This window comes from Pongo pygmaeus, chromosome 23 (assembly GCF_028885625.2).
Source record: "Pongo pygmaeus isolate AG05252 chromosome 23, NHGRI_mPonPyg2-v2.0_pri, whole genome shotgun sequence".
In the NCBI taxonomy this organism is placed as follows: Eukaryota; Metazoa; Chordata; class Mammalia; order Primates; family Hominidae; genus Pongo; species Pongo pygmaeus.
In genome coordinates this window covers 43,279,709-43,297,298 of record NC_085931.1, presented here as the reverse complement: position 1 = coordinate 43,297,298, position 17,590 = coordinate 43,279,709, and the positions used below count along the sequence as shown (strand labels likewise).

Sequence of the window (17,590 nt, the reverse complement as noted above, 5' to 3'; positions counted from 1 at the left end):
ATATATGATGATGGTCCCGTAAGATTATAAGAAAGCTGAAAATGTCCTTTTGCCTAGTAATTTCATAGCTGTAGTAATATCAGCACACTGCATTACTTATGTGTCTGTGGTGAGACTGGTATAAACAAACCTGTGCTGCATCATTAGATTAAAACAGATTTTTTTTTTGGTTAAAATTTTTAGGTAAAATGATATACAAATGAAAGACTAGCCACAGTGATGGAATTTTTAGAGAGATAAAACTAAGAGTCCACAAGGATTTGGAGAAATGTCTGCTCACATGTGCTGCTACAGGAGCATGAATTGGCATCATCATTTTGAAAAACATTTGGTATTGTTCATGACAATAAAAGATATGTTCCCTTCTAACAGTCTACTTCAAAGAAATGAGTGCCAGTAGTATTCCAAAACCATTGACGAAAATACTCAAAGCACCATTACTTGTCATAGCCACAATTATTTTTTAAAAAAAAAGAAAAAAATTCCTTTTTTTTTTTCCTGCCTCAGGTTTATTTGTACAAATAGCACATGATGACCCTAGCCCCATTGCAGATGGCAGCCCGAGGTCAGGGTCGCACCAGTCCTTCTGTCCTCACGTTGGCAGACAGAGATCTCTACTCTGAAGCCCTCTGGGCACTTTTGGGAGCCTGAGCTGGAACTGAAGCTGGAGTAGCAGCCTGGGTCTTAGTTTGATCCTTGGCCTTGGCGTTTGGCCAGCAGAGTCTGAGCCCCTTGGCCATGCGGGCACAAGCACACTTCCCAAGCTTGGGGGGTGGGCAGTGTAGGAAAGTCAATCGAGCTTATGGCTGACACTCTTTGGGATCTTGGGCTTAACCTCCTTGGGCTTTACAAGGGCCTTGATAGCCTCAGCACGTGCACTCGTGGCCTTAGCATTGTTGGCCTGCACCTTCTTTAGGCCTTTCTTTATGTGCTTCTTGCCAAAGCATATGTTCCTCAGGGCCTTGGCATCCACCCCCTTAAGAGACTCACATCTTTTGATCAGGGTTTCTTGATACCATTTCTGGGCCATTTTCGGGACTGGTTGTGGGTGGTGTGCTTCTTGGATTTGATCATGTCTGCACCTTAAGCCGTGCCACCCGAAGCACCTAGAACCGGAAGGAGAAAAAAATTCTTATGTCAATCAACAGTAGAGTGGATACATTATAATATGTGGCTACAGTGGAATAGTAAGCAAGAAAGAAATGAAAGAACTATAGTTACACTTAAGAACATGAATGAATTTCAAAATCATAATGTGCCCAAAAAAGCCAGACATGAAGAAATACATATTGACTTATTCTATACATAATAGTCCAAATCTGGAGAAGTCTAAACAATTCATTAGCAGTCAGAGTAGTGACCTTAAGGAAGAAGTAGACTTAACGGTGTAAGAAATTTAATGGAGGAACCAGGGCTGTCTTCACTTCACAGGGGAGCTCCATCTCACCCTCTCTGATGTTTTCTTCTAGACCTTGATGCTGATTGAGGGTCTCTAATAAAGAAGGTGCTGGCGATGCCTAGGTGGTCGGGGGAGTCTCATGAGGAAAAGCAAATGATAGGCAGCATCAAACTCAGAGTTCTGGGTCTAATGAAGTGCCCCAGACTGGATAGAGGGTGCCCACTTAGTTTTATATCTCATTATGTAAAATGAGGATCCTCCAAGGATAAAAAATGTCATCCGTAGCATGGACAGACCTATGTGCTATCCGCACATTTTATCATGTAGAGCTTCCTGCATAATTCTTAGCAATCTGTGAATAAAAAGACTAGAACTTAACTTGTAAATATCAACTTAGACAACAACTGAAGCCTAATTTTAGAAGACAGGAAATAGTGTAATGCCATCTTCTGTGTGAAGGAACTCTTGGCTTCCCAAAAAATTAGAGAACTGAAGAGAAAGAAGCCTCATCTCAGAATCTGTAGTAGGGGTGGGAAGTGGAGGCTGGAAACATGCTCAAGGTCAGACTTCTCCCCTGCCTTCCCAGGAGACTGGAGCTTTACCAGTGAGGCCAGAGTGAATATTCACTCTGCCATCCACCCATGGGCAATCCCTTCAAACGCACAGTGAGGACAGAAACATGGACGTGCTATAACAAGTCCTCAAAGTTGAGAGAGTGATTACCAGCTTCCCCTTGGCATACAGCAGAAGAACTTTTTCTCTAAGTTCAAGTAAATGCCTGTGAGAGAGCTGTGTCCCACAGAGTCCTTTCATTACAGATGACACTCAGTGCCCAGCCCTATAGCCCTTGTGCACAACCCCAAGGAGTGCTGATTAATCCAAACCAAAGGTTTTGTTGTTTCACTGGGCAGAAGAGAGCAGGTATACTGCAAAGTACCCTTATGAACACAGCATCCATATAGCCCCTAGAGACAGTTCTTACATTTATGCCAAGAAACTTTGAAAAGAACAAACCAGACCTCACACATATTTTCATTTTGTTTCCGATTTCATACCCCCTCCTTCAGCCCCTCAAGCAGCAGGGATAACCTGAAGGCTCTTGGGAACCCTTTCCCATCAGGTCCTACCTGGAATCGTTCCCTACCTGGGGGGTGGTCCTCTTCACTGAGGCTCCCCAGAAACCATTCTTTAGAAACGAAAACATCAGTACAAGTGATTAGAAAGGGTGACTCACCCACTCCTCCTCCAGCTGAAGCCATGCTGCCTCACACATGATCCCCTGGTCTTTGCTCTACCTTGACAGACCCTGCTACAGCCTCTCTGGCCAGAGTCCTATACCAGCAAAATCACTTTCTCTCACGAGACCCCCCAGTCCTCCTTCCCAGCAGAATCCTAGAATCAGGTTTCTATACGCTCAAGCAACAAGTTTGTCCCTCATGAGGTGAATAACTTCATGGTACTTACTGCATTTGCTGCCATGCAATGTTAGCTGCAATCATACAAAGGAAAACCTTATGAGGATCAGATTCTGCTGCGCACTTCACATAGATCTGTTATTCCCTTGACAATGTTAGAAAACCAGAAGCAGTACGGTGGTTGAGCCATAGGTCAACATCCCCAAAAACTATGAGGATGCCTATGGAAAACTAAGATCTTTATTCACAGAATTTACCTTTAAAGCCGATTTAATAGGCAAACACACAATGCTTAACCCAAAGTGGAAAACGTGTTGAAGAAAATGCCCCGCATTACAGCCAATAATGGATGCTGTCTTTTAAAAACCTCCCAGTGTATCACATATTAGGAAGACACTCCCACTGAATTACACTCCCACTGAATTTCACCCCCACAAAGAGAATTGTATATGTTGTACATAATGTGCATTGTGAGATTTTCATATCAAAATTAATTGACAAAAGAAATCAGGAAAGGCAAAGTATCTTTAAACCTGCACATCCTGTACATGTATCTCTGAACTTAAAGTAGAAATTAAAATTTAAAAAAATTGCCAGAGTAGGCAAATCTGGAAAAACAAAGTAGATGAGTGGCTGCCTAGGGCCAGCGGTGTGGGGGTTGGTGAAAAGAGAGAAGTGACTACTAATGGCTGTGGGGTTTCTTTGAAGGGGAAATGAAAAGATTCTAAAAACATGCCAAACAGTGATAAGTCACTGGCCCCCCGAATGAAGCATAGACGATGCTTGTGGAAAAGGCAGTGGGTTTTCATGGAATATTTATCAAGTCCATGTTGGCTGGCAAACACAAAATTATTTTTCAAGAAGAAAAAGTTGCTACTGAGAAATATGCTCACTACCAGATAGTTTGTAAGTGATGCTCTCATTTTTGACTACCGTTATCCAACTGGCCTCAGTTGGTCATAAACTCCAGTGACTGGTCACTAGGGTCCCTGATCCATTAAGACCTGATGGACAACGGCAGTCAAATATGATATTCCCTTGATATTCCCCCCAACAAAAAAAAAATTGGATTTGCTTTCTATAATGTACATGGTCAGATTTTTATATCTTCATTTCATTAATAAGACGAGAGGACCCAGAAAAACACTTATCTTCCAGACAAAGAAATGCATCTTACCATGTTGGATGACATCTCGTCCTCCAGACCACCAAATGGACCCTCATCAAGATCTGTTACAAAATCTAGGAGAACATAGAGTGACAGTCAGTGCATTGGTGTTGCTGAGGAATCCCACAAGCAGCCTTGGAGGGTGTGGACCGGGGCTGGAGTATATGGAGGTGGGTGGTTGACAAGCATGGATTGAGCTGCTGCTGGACCATTGTCCTTGGTGGCAAAGGAGAGAGGCAGAAAGAAATGAAAGAGCCTTGGCTTTCTAGCTAGGGCAGCCTTATCAGTGTGAAATAGTCACCTTAAGAACCGGTTAATACAGAAAGGCACTGTACTATAGAAACAGGAAAGTACATTCATGGCTGCCTAGATCCAGGGGTGTGGGAGTTGGGAAAAACAGGAGTGACTACTAGTGGGGTTTCTTTGAGGAGGGAATAAAGAGGTTCTAAGATTAGATTGTAACAATGGTTGCACAACTCTGTGAATATAGTAAAAACGCTGAATCACCTACTTTAAATGGGTAAATTGTTTTGCATGTCAACTACATCTAAATCGTTAAAAAAAAAAAAAATGTACGGTGTTGGTACTGGGCTGTAGATGTTTCCTGCAACAAGAGAAAAAAAAATAAACACCATGAGGATCAGATCGTGCTGGGTTCTGTTGGCAAAGGCCTTTTATTCACTTCGTGAAATAAACCGGATGTGAAACAGTGATCAAGTCACTGGCCCCCAAATAAAGCATAGAGGATGCTTGTGGAAAATGCAGTGGGTTTTTTGGAATATTTAGCAAGTTTCCATGTTGGCTGGCATATACAAAATTATTTTTCAAGGAGAAAAGGTTGCTACTGAGAAATACACTCACTACCAAACAGTTTGTAAGTGATGTCATCCTTTGACGGCCATCGTCAATCAGGCCTCAGTTGGTCATAACCTCCAGTGATTGGTCGCTAGAGTCCATTATCAGCTGAGACCTGAATCATGATGGCAGTAAAAAATGATATTCACTTGATATTCTAGAAGCCCCAGAAAACAAACAAACAAAAAACATTTGTCTTCCAGAGAAAGAAATACGTGTTACAAGTTCTGATATATTCTCCACACTGCGATGTGCAGACGCCTGCAGATCTTCAACAGGACCTAGGAGAAGATAGAGTGACAGTCAGTGCATTGGTGCTGCTGAGGAATCCCACAAGGAGCCTTGGGGGATGTGGACCGGGGCTGGAGTGTGGAGGTGGGTGGTTGACAGGCACGGACTGAGCTGCTGCTGGACCATTCTCCTTGGTGTTGAAGGAAGGCAAAGAAGAGGGGCAGAAAGAAATGAAAGAGCCTTGGCTTTCTAGCTAGGGCAACCTCATGAATGTGAAATAGTCACCTTAAGAACAGTTTAATACATAACGGCACTGTATGGTTCAGTGACAGCATCTCATCACACCTCCTCCCCATTTGAAGGTCCAGGCAAATTCCCTATTTTATGAAATGTTACAAGATCATTTAAGTTCCGTGGATCTACATATCCTGCCACTACACGGATCATCTACCCTGTTGTGTTTTTCAAATTGTAGTGAAGCATGCATATTTATCATTTTAATTATTAAGTGTGCATTTTAATGAGATTACATTCAATGAGCTACATTCAGGATGCTGTGTCAATAATGAGAAATATCTAAATTCATAATCTAAGCTTCAACTTGGGCAATGAGAGAAAAACAGCAGTGTAATATAGAACAGAGGAAAAATAAATAATGATTGCAGAATACAATGGAATAGAAAACAGGAAATCCTCAGAGAAAATCTACAAAACCAAAAGCCAGTTCTTTGAAAAGATCAGTAACATTGATAAACCTCTACCTTGGCTACCCACAAAGGAAAGAAAGAAGTCACAGTATACTCATAATATCTGTTTAAGAGGAGTCAGATCAAAAAATAGTAAAGAAATATTCTGAACACATATGTGCTCACAATTGGATACAGTAAATGAAATGAGCTAATTTTTAAAATCTATTTTAGAAGACCAAAAGTCTTAGGAGAAATAGATCATCTGAATAGGCCTATATTTATTTTAGAAATTGAATCAAAGATTAATATATTTTCAAAAAACTAAACACTATATTGAGATGATTTCACTGGTAAATTCTACTAAAATTCTTAGGAAGAAAAATGTAGTCTTACCATACAAGCAAGTAATCATAATCCTAAGTATTTCCTCAGTTACATTTTAAAAATTATGTTTCCAAACAAGACACAGGCAGGTTTATAATAGCTGTATTCATAATTGACCCAACTGAAGGCAAATGTCTAAACATTTGAGATGTCCTTTACTATCAAAAGTGAACCAAGCCTGGGCAACATGGTGAAATCCCATCTCTACAAAAATAATAATAATAATTAGCTTGGTATAGTAACATGTGCCTTATGGTCAGCTACTTGGGAGGCTGAGGTGGAAGCATCACCTGAACCTGGGGAGGTCAAGATCGCAGTAAGCTGTGATTGCACCAATGCACTCCTGGGCGACAAATGAGACCTTTTCACACGCACAAAAAAAAGAACCATTGTCAATGTTACTTTACTTGTGCGGTTGTATCACCCACCATTGATTTAATGCACTTAAATTGGCACAAATGAAATGAATGAATGAAATAAATGAAGAACATGACGTAACATTTACTGAGTTTCTCTAATATGGGGCACTGAAGGAATAAACTGCGATTATTTGCTTAAATGAACTTAATGACTTAATTTCCGCACTACCTTTATTTTCTACAGGCCAAAGTTTGTTCCGTCTCCATATTTTTGTTGCCCAGCACTTGAGGTGGGTGGCCAAACATGCAAGGTAGACCAGACTTCTTATAGATTCTAGGAAATGTATTATAATAAAGACAGTGCTTGACATGTTGCTGGCAGAGGACAGCAGAGAAATTAGTAAAAACTTATTCACAGATGAAAGTTTTGATCCCAGTTTTTACCGTCTGCTTTTCAGCTCTACCTGAATTAGATTTGGGTTCTAGGAAGATTTTGCGAGGTTCATTGCACTTAAAACGGACTGTTCGTGCAGGCAGATACCTTTATTTAGATGAGACAATATAGAAAAGCAGCAGATTCAAGTTACTAAGAATGGCCTGGGTGTTCAAATCCTACTTAGAATCTGCACATACCTGGGAGAGTGAAATGAATCCCTCTGTACCTCAGTTCCCTATTCTGAGATGTGGGAATGTTAGTAGATCTATGCTATAGACCTACTAAGATCTATAGGGCTAAAAAGGATGAGATAACAGGTAAAGGCTTAAGAAGACTCATGCTTTGTAAATGCCCAACAGTGTTCAATCATTCAGTGTCTGGAAGAATAATCCAGATACTTGGTAGTGGTTGAATACAGAGAGAGGGAGCGTGTATGGCTCCCGGGTAGGGGAGGGTGGAAAGTGACTTCACTGTTGCCATGGGCATGATGCTTTCCAGCTCATGAAAAAGATCTGTGATTTTCTTGATCCCCACATTAGCCCCGAGGGACAGGCAGAGCAGGGACTACAACCTGTATTTTCCAATTCAGTGAATTAAAACTTAGACGTTTTGAGTGACTTCCCCAGAGTTACCACAGTGAGGCATGAAGATCTGGGGCAAGAATGTAGTTTGTTCCCTGGGAACAGAGACCCCTCAACACCTGAGTCCTCTAAATCATGCCCTGGACCCTGAACTGAGAGCTCTTCTCACAAGCTTCGTCAAATCCTGCTGCCCCAATATTTCTTTGGGATGGTTGATGTCCTGGAGAGGTGGCAGGTGGCTTACTGCATTTACTCACCTGCTCTATTATCCCTGTGTTGTCACTTTGATTAGCTTTATGACCCATAAGACAAACATTTAAAGTCTCTCAGTTATGATGCACAGTCTGAGATTTTATGTAAATCCACTGTTTCTACCCATCAGGTGATTCTCATCTGCTGGCCTGGAGGTGGCCTGCCATGTAAGAGGACACACACAGCATACCATGGAGCTGCTGCGTGCCCCAGTCCTGTGTACACTCACGCCTTGCTTCTGCTTTCCCAGCTCTGACAATCCTAATTCTGGCTTCCAAAGCAATCCTGTACTTCCTCTCTGTTCTCAGACTTGCCTAAAGTGTTTTACGTTTTAATCAATGTTGTAGTGACCATGACTTAGCTGTGACATTTGATATATCATAGTATATTTCTATCCATTTATAGATTTGTTGATAGCATTTAACTTCATTTTTCAGACTTTTGGGAACATTTCTGGGCTAGGTGTGCTGGCTCATGGCTGTAATCCTTACATTTTTGGAGGCTAAGGCAGGAGGATTGCTTGAGGTCAGAAGTTTGAGACTAGCCTGGGCAACATAGTGAGACTTCTTCTCTACAAAGCATATTTTAAAAATCAGCCAGGTGTGGTGGTGAGCTCTTGTATACCTAGCTACGTGGAAGACTGATGTGGGAGGATCATTTGAGCCTGCTGTGAGCTATGATCATGCCACTGCATTCCAGCCTGGGTGACAAAGCAAGACCCTGTCTCTTAAAAAGAAAAAGCATTACTGAGTGACAAGTATCTCTATTTTATTTCTCATTAGAAATAAAATGGTTTTAATCCTGAGGCTTAACTACTTTTGTAAACTAAATGAAAGTTTGTTTTTTTTTTTAAAGGTAGTATCCAAAGCAGCTCATATGCACCTTTTAATAAATTCTGGTTTTATCTGCCGTTTGTCTAGAATTTACATTCTTGATCTGACTCTTATTTTTTCAAACCTTGAAAAGCTCAATTTATACTTCTTAGAACCAGCCTTCTCATATGTAACACAAGTAAAATTCTCATGTTACACCTAACTTAGAACATTGAGAGGATCAAATAAAATGCAAGAGCAGTCTACTTAATACATAATGCACAATCAATTACAAAGCAAAGCTTCTGGGTGAAAAGTAAACAGTTAACATCCTTTGGAAAACCCATAGCAAAATAACATTTTGAGAAAATACGCACTTTGGCTACCCACTGAAGTTAAGGAGAAAACAGTCACAGGTCAGCATCAAGAATTCCCCAACGTTGTTTTTTTGTTTGTTTTAATAATCACACATTATTCCACCTGCTTTTTTCATGTATATTACTGCATGTTCTCCCTTTTTGCTTTTCTGTGTAACCTATCTTGGGAATCACTCCATAGCAGTAAAAAGACATCTTACCCTTGTTTACAGCTCCATAGTTCTCCTTTAGGTGGAAGTACCAGTTAATTTTACTAGTTCCTTACTAGACATTTCAGTTATTTTCAATATTGAGCTATTGAAAATAATGCAACAAGGACTTTGTACATAGGTTGTTTCATATTTATGGAGTATACCTTCAGGATAAAATGCCTCAAAGTAGGATTTCCGGTTTAAATGCATTTGCAAGGTTGTGAGATTGTGCCAAATTCCCCGTTCGTGGAGTTAAGCCATTTTGCATTTCCACCAGCAATATATGCATGCAACTTTCCTTACAGCCAAACCAAAGAATGTATTGCCACGTTTTTGGAATTTCACTTAACAGGAGAGACACTGCAGTATAGTTGTCATTTGCCTTTCTCTTATGTGTGAAGATGTGTTTAAGGATCATCTGCATTTCTTTTTCTGTGACTTCTCTATTTATCACTTTATTACCTACTTTTAGGATCACTTGAATCTAAAGATTCTCAAGTCAGCCTATTTCAGGTCATTATTGTTTGTCTCTTCACTGTTGACTCTCACCTGAACTATGCCACCAACCTCCTAGCTGGTTTCCCTGCTTCCACCCTTGCCTGCATTACAGTATATTCTCACAGAGCCGCTGGTCAGTCTTTTTCTTGGAGAATTAACAGTAATCCCCAGGCTATAATCCTCCAGTGGTTTCCCATCTCAACTAAAGTCCATATTCTTTGTCAATGCTCACTACATGTACAAGGCCTTAGCCCATCATATTCATTTCACTCTGCTGCAGCCACCGTTGTGTCTTTCTGTCCTTTTCCCAAAACAAGTTTCTTCCCATTTCAGGAATTGCAGAGAAGATATTCCTCTCTGGAAGCCGTCTCCCATCATCCTCACAAGGGTTCCCCTCACTATTTACTTATTTTTAAAAACAAATAAGATGGGATCTCTATGTCTATGAAGGTGGGGACCTTCTGTCTTATTTCAAAAAAAAAGGGACACAACAAGCACCAAGTGGCACAAAAACTGTCGTGAGAGAGTAGTCAGAGCTCCTCCTTCCACTACCAGCTACCAACTGAAGGCTGCTGGCCCTGGCTGATGCCTAGTACCCACAAAGCCTCCTATGTCAGCTGCTTACCAGGAAACAACCAAGTCAGTCTAGTGTGACTTGAATGAAACCCTAGGACACATCACACTTTCCCTTCCTTGTCTATGAAATAGGGACTACACTGTTCTAGGGCTGGAGAGACATTCATGTCAAAGTGGAAATTTTAAAGTAATCAGAGCTCCATGGCTAAACTCTTTTGGGTAAAACCAACACAAAAACAACTTCTTTACAGCTCTGGCAGTAACATTTCCTACCTTTTGCAGTCATTTTAAGCATGTCCCCCAATTTTTTTTCCTTCTTTCTTCAAATTACAATTGGAAGAAATAAAGCAGCTTCTGTCAATGTGACTTAAAACCATCTATTAAGAATACCATATAATCTCTTCCATGGAAAACTGTATTTTGAATTTAAGAAGTCTCCACATATTTGAGTCTGAATTATCCCAATTATTAGCTACCTTAAGGAATGGGAGAAAAGAAAGAATTGGGCCCTTAACTGGCTCCTTCACTTAGGTACCAGACCAGCTGGATGGATAAGGATAGAGAATGGGATGGGGACTCCAAAACTGGAGTATTTGAAATTTTACTGAGAAAAGGGAGGGACTAGACCAAAAAGGCCTCAACAAAGAAGGCTCAACAACAACAACAAGAGGCAGAACCAGGTTTCACCCCATGCCTAGCCCTGGGAAAGCCGGCTGTGGGCCGGAGGGAGCTGGAAGCTGAGGATGTGTCTGAGGGTGAGGGTCTGCAAAGGGGTGGGGGCGGTGGTGGCCAGAGAAATGCCAGAGAGCAAATGGCACCCATGGCTTCTTTACCTTTGGGGATCTTCGGGCGGCTGAGGTACTGCCCGTGTTGGACCTCCGTGGCTCCCAAATCCATTTTGGCAGGCTCTGCAGTAGTGGATGCTGGTGCTGCGACTGCCACAGCCTCAGGAATCTCAGACTCATTGCAGGGTGCCACGTCCGGCCTGCAACAGTCACTGTTGAGGCCACCTCTGGGGCCCATGCAGCAAGTAAGTTTGCTCCCCATGGGGGACCTACACTCCTCTTCGCTCCTGCCTGAGCCTTCAATGAAACGGACTGCGCTGCCCCAGCAGCCACACTAGTCTGGGGTGGCACCCCACTTGCAGAAGTGGTGTGACCCCAGGCAGGCCTGAGGCCTCAGTCCTTACTCTGCTGCCACCTCTCGAACTGGCTGGTCTATGAAGGTGGGGAACTTCCATGTTGTTTAAAGAAGAAAGACACACAACAGACACCAAGAGGCACAAAAACTGCCGTGAGAGAATGTAGTGGGAGCTCCTCCTCCTTCCACTGCCAGCTACAAACTGAAGGCTGCTGGCCCTGGCCGATGCCTAGTACCCACAAAGCCTCCTATGTCACCCACTTACCAGGAAACAACCAAGTCAGGCTAGTGGCTCACAATGGCCGACCCCACACACCCACCCCATGCCTCACAATGCCCATCCCCGCTGCTGCCCAGCTTGTGGCTGCCCTGCCCCTCTGCGGTGACTGCACTATTCGTCCTGGGCTGCCTGAGCTTTCCAGTCCTGAGAAAAGTGCAGCGGGGTGGGGGTTGTTATTGGAAGTCACCCTGGGCAATGAACTCAATAGAAAACCCTGGTTACTTAAGTCAGTTCCACTAGCATCTCTGTTTTCCTGAGTCTGGCAGCTTTCATTTGCTCACCAAATGTAGTTACATACAAATTTCAGACTGCTTTTGTAAGTAAATGCTTCTCTACAAGTGTTAGTTTTTGTCTTCAATTTGACCATAGCAACTCCTGGAGCCCTGGTCCCACTCAATAAAGAGGGATGACTGTGACTTGAATGAAACCCTAGGACACATCACACTTTCCCTTCCTTGTGTATAAAATAGGGACTGAACTCATCCTTCCCAGTTCTGAAATGCTAGGACCTACCAACTCTCTTTTCTCCATTTGTTTGTTTCTTCCATGGCAGGGATATTCAGATATTTCTTTTACTAACAATGCATAAAGCATGTTTTTCTCACACAAAATTGAGAACCACACAGTGGGATACCACTATCCTCATTTGATGAAGATGAATAGTAAATATCTGGCAAGCCCGTCAGTGTTCAACTGTGGTATACTAATTTAACCCCCAGAAACCATTCCATTTTACGGATTTTACAGAATCAATCTAGATGGAGAAGTTAAGTAGCTTCCCCAAGTTTCCATGACTGCTCAAGATGGGGCCAGGATTTAATCCTGAGTAATCTTGATCCCCACAAGCCGATCGTGATTATCAGAAAGTAAAGGTAGACGTCATGCTTGGAGGGGAAGTGACCTTGTAGATCAGTATTTTTTTTTTAAAGAATAATAGTTTTTTGATGTGGATTTTAAAATGCCTCCCATTCATTCAACATTGTCTCTTATAAGTGCCAATACTGCATGTATGAAACAGTCCTAACCCTCGGTGAATTCAGGCAGATGAGCAAACAAGGGCTTAGAGGGTTCAATTGTCTGAGGCTACACTGCTGGACAGTGAATCAATCTGCAATAAAAATGCAGATCTAAAATTAGATGCTGGGGTAAAGTTTGAATTTTATTCTGGAGACGAGAGTCACTGAACCACACAGGGGTGAGGAGTCTATCCGATGTGTTTGCAGTGACATCACTCTGCGCAATGGAGAGGGCTTGATGAAAGCAATGGGGCTAATTCAGAGACCCTATGTTCATCTGGAGAACAGTAAGGCTAAAGGCAGCAGCAGTGACTGAAGTGGAAGGAAAAGTTTTGTGATCATTTGGGAGATAGAACAGGAAGTGCTTGGTGATTAGACGTGGAGGAAGAGGGGAAGGAAAAACAGGCTGCTAAGGCCCTAGTTTGATGGACTGTGTAAATAGCAGTGATTCTCCCCTAGACAGAGAATGGAGGAAGAGGAAGAGGTGTGGGGAATGAGACAGTTTTGAACTCTTTAAGTGTCACATTGAAATGGAACCCTCTGGTTGAAAATTGGATATAAACCTCTGTAGGCTAAGTCCATTCTGTGACATCCCAACTCATGTTTTCAAAAGTAACACACACACAGTAACTCAAACCAGTAAGGAAATTTCCTCAAATTTACATACTAAGAACATGACAACTTTTTAATGATTACTTTCTTAGGGAAACTTTGAATTTATGGTTGTAGCAAATGAGGTGTCACATAAAATAAAACTGTTATATAAGAACAATTAAATTCTATTGTCATAACAGCATACAGAAAACAATTGAAGCCATGGGTATGACCGTGATTGCTTTAAAAAGCTGTGTCTAATAAGGGGAGGGGTTTGGAGAGAAAGGAGACTTGGGGAATAGAGAAATGTACGTGGCATGAACTAAAGCCTGCAAAAGTGAAAAGTGAGAGTCAGGGCACCTGAGTGTTCATCAGAAATGGCTGATCTGGTGAGTCTCATCGGAAGGGAGGTGCTGTCTGCTTCTCATTTCTGTAATGGCCTCACCTAGCACAGGGCCTGGTCAGTAGGTACTTTATACCTAATACGCCCAATCAACAGAGTCACATTTTGCCAAGAAGGCAGAAAAGCCACAAATGCCATTGCCTGTGGCAGCTCAGTGATTGGGGATGTGTGTGAGTAAGCTGAGCGTCAGCAGTTGGGAAAGAGTGAACCAGAGGTGAGAAAGTAAAGACATCAACTGAGGGCTGCTTCTCCTAAAAGTTTGGCTGAAAAGAGAGATGTGGGAATAGTTAAAGGGAGATACATGGTTAAGAAAACTTTCATTCTCCCCCACCAATAAAGATGAGTATACTTTTATGTTAAATGGTAAGAAGCAATAAAGAAAACACGTTTACAATTGGAAGAGAGGGAGAATTAATAACACATGATGCCCAAGAAGGCACAAGTTCATGCAATCCAGAGTGAGGACAGATTAGCTTTGGACTGATACAAAATCAAGAAGGGAGAAAGCACCGTGTGACTAGAGACATTTCTTCTAGAGGAGAGGTTTACAGAAAGCTCTTTTCATGACCAGTTTCTCTCTGAATAGACTTGTCAGATAACTACTCTAGGAAACAGGCAATTATGTATAGAGAAGTCTACACTTTAGAAAAGCTTGATACACCTTACAAACCCCAAATAATGTCTTTCCTCAACAGTGAGTAAATTGAAAAGCAATTTGAGCAAAAACCCAGAGGCTCAAATATAAATAGGTGCACCACAAAAGTTGAAGAGGGGGCTAATTAACTCCCTCAAAGGGTTAAAAGAAAAAGCAACAACTGGGAGAAGAGTGAAAAATAAGAATAAAAGTATATGCAGTTGCAAAAAGTCTGAATGTTTACAAACCCTGTGACCACAAAAGCCGCCACAGGGAGTGTTATCACAGGAAGAAAAGGGTTGCTTCGAAAAGCAGAAGAGGGGGGAATAAAGATTCCATTTAGTTGCAAAGATTTAGGTAAAGTTTGAGGACAGTTAGGTGACACGTTGAAATGTGGAAAACCACAGTAGAAGAGGAAAAGACCCGATAAAGTTCAGTTTCAGCAACCAACGTCCGATGAAATCCTCAGGACCCAGTGACTGCATTCTATGTCAATAATATTGGCTGATGTTCCAGGAATGTCACTAGATACCATTTTGGATGATTCTTATGGACTTGAGGTGAGGTCTGTTTTGTTACAAATCAGTGCGTGCATTTAACAACAGACATACACAAAAATATGTATCCATGACCATGAAAACTGAAGAATTTTGAACTTGCTAAGCAGGAATATACTGAGAAACATTGTTATGAAAATAGATTTTAAAACTTTTGAGGGGAATTTCGGAGCACATTAAAAAAAAAACACTGTCCTTCTATGGCAGGTGCAAGTTTGGGAGAGCAAAGGAAGGCAAATAGAAGTAATGTGACTTAAATTAATCAAGAGTTATAGTCTGAAGGAAGCTGAGACCTTATTCATTAGTGGGTCTGAAGTAAATTCATTTATTCACCTATTCATTCAATACTCATTTAATACCTGTGCCCTTAGCACATGACACATACTTTGTAAGTGTTGTGGAGATTGCTTTGACCAAGATAAACAAGATTTCTGTTCTTGTGTAACTTGTCTTCTAGTAAGGGAGTCAGCAGACAGTGTGGCCCATCTCTGCTATCTTTGTGGCCTAGGGTGGCTGTTGATCTGTAGCTTTTGTATATTCATTCCAGGATGGAGGAAAGGAAGAAGAAGGAAGACTTTGTGGAAGTTCCACACAGCACAGTGCTTACAAATCATTGGCTTAAAGGTTAGTCATATGACCATACCTAGCTATAGGGGAGACTCGAAGAAAAACCATAATCATATATCTATGGCGACCAATGCAGTAATAACAATTGGCTATTGATAGGCGAATAGTAGTCTATTCCAAATCTCTAAGGAAAGATTAGGGATTTTCCACTTAAAGGAAGAATAATCACAATGAAATTTTATAACCCTTTGTAACCACGTTTTTAAAAATACGAAATTTTTAATAGTCTTTTCTTAAGAGGACAGAAATAAATGGAGAGGTTAAACTAAAAAATAAAACTTTGAGTTACATGGAAGAAAGATTTTATGGCAGTTGAGAGATCAAGGTTACACAGTATGTGTGTATCATTGTTGTGACTAATGAGTTCCATCTTGGGTATCATACCGACATTTTTAGGTGTCATTTTTTGATGAGAATTTTCCATTTGTTCTATAAATTCCTGTTCAGAAGCTAATAATAATGTTCCACATTCTTCTGTCACTTTAATGGCTTCTTTTAAAGTCTACCATTTTTTAGTTTAGATAAAGCTAGTATTTATGTTTGGGTATTGTCTCCTTGAAGCTGATGTAATCCATCCTCATGATGAGTCAAAGAGGTTTTGGTAATAAACGTAAGTTCATTACTCATTACTCACGTGTACTACAGGAACAGGTTTTGTGAGCAAGAAAATTCTAATAGTAGCCAGAATGGATCCAAATATAGCAAAGTTCATATAGTACACTCTACTTATTTAACCTCTACCCTGGCTTACCACAAAGCAAAGAAAGGAGTCACAATGTACTAATAATATCTGCTGAAGAGGAGTCATTACTGCTGAACTTACGAACATTAAAATAATAATAAATACTTTGTACAAATCTGTGCTCACAATTTGATACCTTAGATGAAATAGGCCAATTCCTTCAAAGGCAAAAACTACCAAAAGTCTTCTAAGGAGGAGCAGATAACATGAATAAGTCCATATCTATTTTAGAAGTTGAATCAATAATTAATAACTTTTCAAAAAACACCCACTGAGTCTAAATAGCTTCACTGGTAAATTCTATCAAATTCTTACAAAGGAAAACAGCCTTATCATGATTAGCAAGTAATCATAAACCTAAGTATTTGATTAGTTACAGTAAATAAATTTATGTTCACAAAAAAACTGCATAGGAAGGTTTATAATGGCTGTATTGATAATTTCCCAAACTGAAAGCAAATTTCTAAACATTTGAGATGTCCTTTACCATAAAAGTCAACCAAAATTTTAATTCTCAATGTGTAATTATACCACTGTTTGTTGACTTAATATATTTAAATTTGCACACATGAAGTAAAAGGAATATGACATACCATTTTTAGAATCTTGATTCTAACATGGAACACAGAATAAACTGGAATCGTTTGCTTAAATAAACTTAGTAATTGAATTTCCACATGACTGTCAATAAATTGTCCATCGTTGTGGACTTTCTTATGTGTCCAGATGCAGTTTTTCTTCATCCACTGCTTCGGGCAGGCAGCAGATCTGGAACACTGAGGACACAGCTTCGTATTCTTGAGGAAAGATCTTAGGAAATGTATTACAATAAAGAGAGCTGTTGACATCTTGCTCATAGAAGACCACAGAGAAATTAGCAATAATTTATTCACAGACATAGCTTTCGATCCCATTTTTCACCATCTGCATAGCAAAGCTACCTGAATCAGAGGTGGGCCATAGGAAGATCTTGCAAGTTTGGTTGCATTTAAAACCAAACTGACTGACTGTCCAGGCAGATACCCCTATTTGGATGAAACAATACAGAAAGGCAGCAGATCCAAGTCACCAAGAATGGCCTGGGTTCAAATCCTACTTAGAATCTACACATACCTGGGAGAGTGAAATGAACTCCTCTGTGCTTCAGTTCCCTATTCTGAGATGTGGAAATGTTAATATGGTCTGTGCTATAGTAAAGGGTCAAAAATCAATACAGATAAAGCCTTAAGAAGACGCATGCTTCATAAATGTCTTAGGACATTTAGTGTTCAATTATTAAGTGTCTGGAAGAATAAACCAGATACTTGGTAGTGGTTGAGTACAAGAGGGAGCTTGCATAGCTCCAGGGCAGTGGAGGGTGGAAGGTTACTTGAC

General features: G+C 40.8%; 1 pseudogene; it reads right to left on the bottom strand.

The window, feature by feature from the left end:
• Positions 1 to 614: 614 nt before the first annotated feature.
• On the bottom strand, positions 615 to 6,591 carry LOC129023270 (large ribosomal subunit protein eL29-like; annotated as a pseudogene).
• Positions 6,592 to 17,590: the final 10,999 nt, after the last annotated feature.